Raw genomic sequence first — 7704 nt, 5'->3', positions numbered from 1 at the left:
CAGGGCAACACTACATGATATATTCATTACTTTAAAACACTTTAATTTTTTGGTGTTACTGTTCCTTTAAACAATCAGTAAAATTTGGGTATTAAAAATGTCACAGTCTGTAGACTGTCAGCACATGTGCAGTCACATGAAATATAGGTTTTCCGAGCCAGTCTGGCTGAATAAAAAGTGCCGCAATTTGTCTAAATCTGTAAGGAAATTCTGCATTCGGTGTATCCCTAACTGAATATATAGGAAGTACTCTGTGGTAGTTGGCTGGCCACTTTTCCTTTTTTGAAGCAGAATTGCCTGCAAAAGCCCTGACTTTTTTTGGCTGACAAACCTTTTTTTGGGTAACCAGCTCGGGACCTGGGGTTTTTCTGATAACGTAGTTTGGATCTTCATATCAGGAACATCAACATTTTTTTAAAAAAAATTAGTTTGTATACTACAAAAAAACCACCAACACATATTGAACGTTACAATCGCAAAGTCTTTATTTAGAAATAACTGACTGAATCTCTGCTTGCACTCCTATACAGAAAAGGCAATCAGGTGATCCATCGTGCTGCTCTCAATTTCTACTCCCTGCCTTATAGGAATACATTATTTATTATAATACACACATTTCAGTGAGATATTACCTCTATAAGCACCGATTATACATGATGACACCATTAAGCACCATTTTTCTACAGTGTTTCCTTCTCCTTTAAGCAATGTTGGAACATTTTCTAATTGGACCAGTGTTGTTGGTGGAGTACCGCAGGACTCCTTACTTGGTCCTTTGCTTTTTAACTAGTTTATTAATGACCTGGAGGTGGGCATTAAAAGTGCTGTTTCTATTTTTGCTGTCAAGGTTGCGGTTGTTTTCTCTGGAAAAAAGGAGCTTGAGAGGGGACCTGATTATACTTGACATGTGTATTAGAGGATATTATAGACAAATAGCAGGGGACCTTTTTACCCATAAAGAGGATCACTGCACCAGAGGCAGAGCCGGGCCAAGCCGGGCAGGCGCACTAGGCAGCCTGCCCGGCTGCTGCGCCGGCTAGTTGCGCGCTTCTGCGCATGCGTGAAAAGACGCTTCAGCGCATGCGCGAATCAACGCATGCATTCACGTATGCGCACAGATGGGCGGCCGGCAGAGAAGGGACCGGACTAGGAGTAGGAGTAAGTACGTGCCTGGCGCCCCTCCACCTTTGCGCCCTAGGCACGTGCCTACTCTGCCTACCCCTAGTTCTGGCCCTGACCAGAGGCCACCCCTTCAGACTAGAAGAAAAGAACTTTCATTTGAAGCAACGTAGGTGATTCTTTACAGTGAGGTTGTGGAATACACTGCCGGGTGATGTTGTGATGGCTGATTCTGTTAATGCCTTTAAGAATGGTTTGGATTATTTTTTGAACAAGCATAATATCAAAGGCTATTGTAATACTAAATTCTATAGTTAGTATAGGTATGGGTATATATAGTTTATGTGAGTGTATGGAGGGGTCAGCGTGAGTGTGTGTATAGATGCTAGGTTTCATTTGAAGGGGTTGAACTTCATGGACTTTGGTCTTTTTTAAACCTGATTGAACTATAAGGTAACATATAAGTTAATTGACTATTAAACTACATCTCACAAAAACAATATCTTTGTAGTGCCATGTGTAATTAATTAGTCCCATTATTATTAGGAATTAATCTTTCTAGTTTTGGGATGCAGATTTCACCACTAGCATCCAACACTACATTTAAAGGATAATTCAACACCTTATTAAAAAAAAAAAACCCTACCTCCCTACCCTAAATAGACCTGCCACCCCCTCCCCAGTGCACTTACCTTTTTGCGCCTGAGGGGGTCCAGGCGGTCCACGAGGGCAGCAGAGAGGGCCAGTATGCTAGCGCAGAGAGTCTAACTGCGCTCTCTGCTCTTGAAGAGCCGAATTTCCAGTTTGAAAACCAGAAGTACCAGGAGCGGCATTTTTGCTGCCCATGGTACCTAGTGGGGCCCTGCCGCCTGAGGCCACAGCCTCAACTCGACTCATTGGCGAAGCACCCCTGCTGAACACATATGGAATCCACAGCCTGGCTAATTAGCAATTAATTTAGATGCATGCTGCATGGCTGCACATGAATTAGTTTAGTCTGCAGCATGCATCTATAGTAAATGAATTGCTAAATAGCCATGCAGGCTGTGGATTCCATATATGTTTTGTTTTAAAGGGGTGAGGTGACAACAGTAACTGACATGCAGGTCAATATATGCTTCAATGAAGCACACATGCATTTGATTCACAAGCAGAAAAAAAGTTTCACTAAGAACAAACAGCCACACACATAAATAACATTTGTTTTTACCACTTGCATAACTGCTCTTATTACTTCCCTACCCCTCCTAGTGTGTTATGATTTGCTCAAAAGAATCTAGAAGAGTGCTGATGATGCCACCTAGTGGTTAAGGAGCTTGATGTGACACCACTGTGGGATGTGCAAATTGAGGCATATCAAACACTGAATTCCCTGTTCTGTATTTTGCAAGAGCACCGAATTTTACTTTATAGCTTGTGCAGAGAGATACCATACAGTATTTGAGCACTGGTTTCCCCCTGTTCTGAAGAGAAAATGCACAAAGTAGGCCTTGTGTTTGCAATTTTAGGTAGATTTTTAAATGTAGGGTAGTGAAAAAATTGTCCTGACTGTTTGAATTTGAACCTAATAATAAGTGTGTATATTATTTAATTATATATTTATTATTTAATTATAATAGACATTTACACAGTGCTTTACAGATATTATTTATCATTGGTATCATTCCTTTCCCCTATTGAACTTAAAGTCAATGTAAATTCTCAAAATAAATGTAAAAAAAGAAGTCTAGAAGTAGAACAGGGAACCTCTAATGGTGCTCTGCTTAGGAAAGGCCAAAGAAAAGTCATCTAGTCTTTATCTGATCTTAGCTAATATCTGGGGGGGGGGGGTTAATGTTGATTGCATATGTTAAATTACATTATTTTATACTGATGTTTGACATTTCCTTTAAAATCTATCACATGCACACAACACTCCCGGTTCAGTTTCATCAGGAGCCAATTACACTGTCTGCGTGTTTATAAAGTGCTGGTGGAAACCAAAGCTGGATAACAGTAGTGGTTTTATATAAAACAATCCAGGCTGGGGCCCCTAATTTCAAGGTTGGTGGATTGGGGCAGAGCCGGTGTACTGCCTGGGGCCAGATAAATAATATATCTTCCCCTGATGTAGGACATTTATATGTCATGGAATGGACATAATCAAACTCATGGCTCAAGGCAGAAAGGCTTACCACTGAGCCACAATGTATAAATGAGCTGTTCATGTAAGTGAATATATAAGGAGGAGGCATTTTTTTTTTAAATTATTCCTTCTTAACTAGAGAGAGCACAAAAAGTGCTTGTTGGTAAAATGTGTGGTATGGTGAATAAGACAAAAGTGTCAATGCTTGAGCAGAAAATGAGAGATCTAAATTGTCATCTGGAATCCACACTAAAGAAGCTGCAAGACTCAGAAGAAGCCATGTCCAAAGAGAGGGCACAAAGTGAGAGTTTGAAGAACCACAAAGATGTAAGAGCTTGTCCAGATAAATCACTTTTTCCTATAGCACAATTTTTAAAAATATATATATTTAATGTTCTTTTAACTGAATGTACTGTATTTATGCACCAAAACACATTTATATAGCCCGTTACAGATATTTTCTTTATTATATCTATTACCTTAGTATGACCACAAAGGATCCAACAGTTAGTCAGTTGCTGAAAAGTGAAGCGCAGCCTAAAGACCAATCAGGGTAATATTTAGAGGTGAATTGTCACCTAACATTCACTCCTACCATTTCCCTTGGATATAGGTGGACGGGCATGTTTTTATTTATCTGTAGCTGTTAAATGTACTACAGGGGACCCTGACAAAATTCTTTCTCAGAAAAACTTATGAAGACCTTTCAATTAGAGGGATATAACAGTACAAATCCAATAGTTTTAGCTGAATTGAATAGGAATATCAATATTTAATATAGCTCAAGTGGATCTAAATGGACTACTTGCATGACTGCTGTGTAAAAGGAGCAGTCAGCAAGACTTCTTACACCTTTTTTTTCTTTTTAAGTTGTAGTGCAGGTTCCCCAGTGGCCACTTATCACCGGTCAATATTGAAGAAATTGTAATTGAACAGCACCACTCAATCTTTGTAAAATAAAAATGCGTTTATTGCAGACTTCTGGGCATCACCGCGACGTTTCAGGCCTCAAATGGCCTTTTATCAAGCTGACTGCTGTCAGGGGGAGGCTGGTAGAAATCAGGTTCGCAGCACCATAGCAGGAGGCGGCCCTAACAGTTGCGTTGATCTGATTCTCAAACCAGGACTTTCAGGGGGAGTGAGTGGAGGTTGGGCAGGTTTTTCGCATGTCATCAGATGAAAATGTTACTTTGTCAAAAATACACTTTTCTGCAGTTTGACACATTTGCTAATAGTACAGGTTAGTCAGACCTCAATGTAAATCATGGGATGGTTATGCCTTTTCACAGAAGAAAAAAACATGGAGAAGGCATTCTGTTGCTTAATAAGAATGCCCCAGTTAGCCTTCAGACAGTAATTGCTCTCATGATAAAAAAATCAAGTATAGCAAAACTCTCCAGTGATTTCCTCCTATAGAATATACTCTCTAAGCAGGAGGTATGTTTTATTTGTTTTTTTATATATACATATTATACATGTATACATGTTATATTTGACCAGATACCAAACTGAATCCAAACCGTAAACATATGTAGTAGTTTCATAATTTGTGAACCAAAAATGTTACATTTAGTTATTCAAGCTTTAAAGTCTTACAAGTTTAAGGATTAGGTTCAACTGAAAGTAGTAAAAAGAAATTGAGCTTCCTCAAAAAAAAAGATTGTTCTGTGATGGAAAAAAGTACCTACAGAAAGTACAGTAGCTGTGATATACAGTAAATGCCACTCTTTTCCTTCACATTCTCAGTCTCCCTGGCGTTCTCTGTACTTCCCAACCCCATCTCCTGTTTTGTTGTTTTTGAAGAAGCTGCTTTTGAAAGAAGACATTATGACATAACCTGTCACTTGACAGGCAAGGGGAATTCTTCAAGGAAATTATAACCAAATCAAATGCTATTTTGAATTTAATTTGAAACAGTTTATTGCTACCAAAAGAAAAGTTGCTGATTCAGTGTTCATGCAAGTGAGCATGCACTAAAGTACTAAACAGTGCCATGTACTTTCTACTATACTTCAAGAGTATTTTGTCTCAAGGTAACCCATCATGGTAATATTCACTAGTAAAAAACTTCTTTCATGGCTTTTCTATATGTTACATAATATATTTAAATGTGTCTTTGGACACATTATTGTGATTATTGTGGTCTTACAAAGTATTAATATTCACCTTACCTTTACGTGTAGCAGACCCATCTTTTACCACCTCCAGAGAGACATTATGAATTTATCTCACAGGTAGAAAACCCTAAGTTTATGATATCATACCTTGTGATGCTGTCATGGCTGTATTGTGTATTAAGAAACTCTCACAAAAAGTATATTTAAAAAATATATATATGTATAGGATCTATTATCCAGAATGCTCAAAACCTGGGGTTTTCTGGTAAGGGATCCTACTGTAATCTGAATCCCGATATTTTAAGTCTGCTTAACAGAAACATTTCAGCATTAAATAAACTAAATATGATAGATTTAGCACCGATGTGGATTCATTCAGCTTTTTTACAATCAGAAAAGGTACTGTTTTATTATTACAGAGAAAATGGAAATCATTTTTAAAATATTACGTAAATTGATTTAAATCGAGTCTATGGGTGATGTCCTTTCAGGTTTCCAGTTAATGAAAACCTTACTTGTATTACTTATACTAGATAAGTAAGGAGAATTATACAATCATGAAACAGAGTTGTTCAGCTATAAAGGCTGGGTAATATTTGAAGTGAGGTTTAACTGTTTAAATATGCATATTGACTTTTGGTGAATTGCGCTCTTTCAAGAGCTCACCGAGGAGACTAAATGTAAAAACATAAAATGGAGTATGGGAGCTGGAGGAAACAACACAAAGTTGAGTTCCAGGACTTGTACATACAGCTGCAGTTGAAAAAATTATTTTGCTGCCTTTTGTTACAGGGATGTTTTGACACTTTTCATGGTTACATGGTTTTTCACAAAATATATCTGTAGTAATAAGTCAGAACAAATGGACTTGCTGTGTTTTTCTTGAAAACATTTCACCAGTGATCCAACTGGCTTTCTCAATTCAGAATGACTTGTAACCACGATCTTTCTGGAAGAAATACCCTGGAATCAGCACAATCTGTTTATCATAATCAGCAAGGATCTCATAAAGGTACGGTGTTGATTGTATTAGCATGATTGGAACTTTGAGGTGTTATTAAACCTGCTGTTTGACTACTACTATCCACTATATCACAAACTGGGGGTGATCAGAACCCTACATCACAGATCAGACAAGATCCCCACCAGCACAGAGGCTAAGGGGAAAGAGTTGGAACATCTCAGAGGGACCCTTAAGACTTGTGGGTATCCAGATTGGGCCTTTTTTAAAACCGGTAGAAAGAGAAGCAATAACACCAAGACTACCGGTGAAGGTGGAAAACAGGACAGACGAAAGAGCTTGGTCATCCCATATGTAGCTGAGGTTTCTGAAAAACTTAGAAGTATTTTTAATAAACTCAGCTTCCCTGTCTGCTTTAAAGGAGAAGGAAAGGCAATTTTCATCAGGGGTGCCAAAATTTATGCATCCCCAAATGATTATTATATTTACTTACCTGACACCCCAGGTCAGTGTGCCTATTGGCAGAAAACTGCACTGGCCCGGGGTTCTTCCAGCGAGCATCACAGAAAGATCCTCTTCCATCTACTTTGCTTATCAAATTTCCCAGGGCAGGCGCAAGAGCAGTAGAACGAAATAGTCGGCTTTTCTACTGCACATGCACAGCCATGAGAAGACCAAGGAAACAGGAAGAGGATCGATCTTTGGTGCTCACTGAAAGAACCACGGACCGGTGCATTTTTCTGCTGATAGGCGCACCAGCCCGGGGTGTCAGTTAAGTAAATATAATCCCTTGGGGGTGCCTAACTTTTGGCACCTCCAAGTAGAATTTTCCATTTGTTCTCCTTTATACCCAGCAACACACTGAGGCAGCAACTGGCTCACCCAAAATACCCAACCCCAAAGCACAGGAAGAGTAGCATTGTGTGTAGTACAGTGAATAGTGTTCTGATTTGTATCTTGGAGAAACCAAACAACCGTTACATAAATGTATGGCACAAGAAGGAGGAGCCAACTCCTCTGGTCAGGCCGTGTACCTACATCTAAAGCAGTGCTGTCCAACTTCTGTGGTACCGAGGACTGGAATATTTCTGGCCTATATGGAGGGCCTATAATGGAAACCAGTGTTAAACACTCCCTGTTTTTAAAACACATACACTTTAAACCACACCCATATTACCACAAGACCATTTCCACATTAATGGTGGTAGCACACCAAAAAGCCAAATGATTGGTGCTCATTGCAGGGCAAATTTTTTTACGTTTTATTTTGCATTGTAACATACACAATAAAACTAACAAATAAAACAGACAAGAAAAGCAAAGATTAGTGTACAATAGATTGTTGTGGAATGCAATACATGTATAGCAGAAAAATATATCTA

Source organism: Xenopus laevis, chromosome 1S, assembly GCF_017654675.1.
Source record: "Xenopus laevis strain J_2021 chromosome 1S, Xenopus_laevis_v10.1, whole genome shotgun sequence".
Lineage (NCBI taxonomy): Eukaryota > Metazoa > Chordata > Amphibia > Anura > Pipidae > Xenopus > Xenopus laevis.
The sequence above is the reverse complement of the archived record's forward strand: the minus strand, read 5'-3'. Positions refer to the sequence as shown.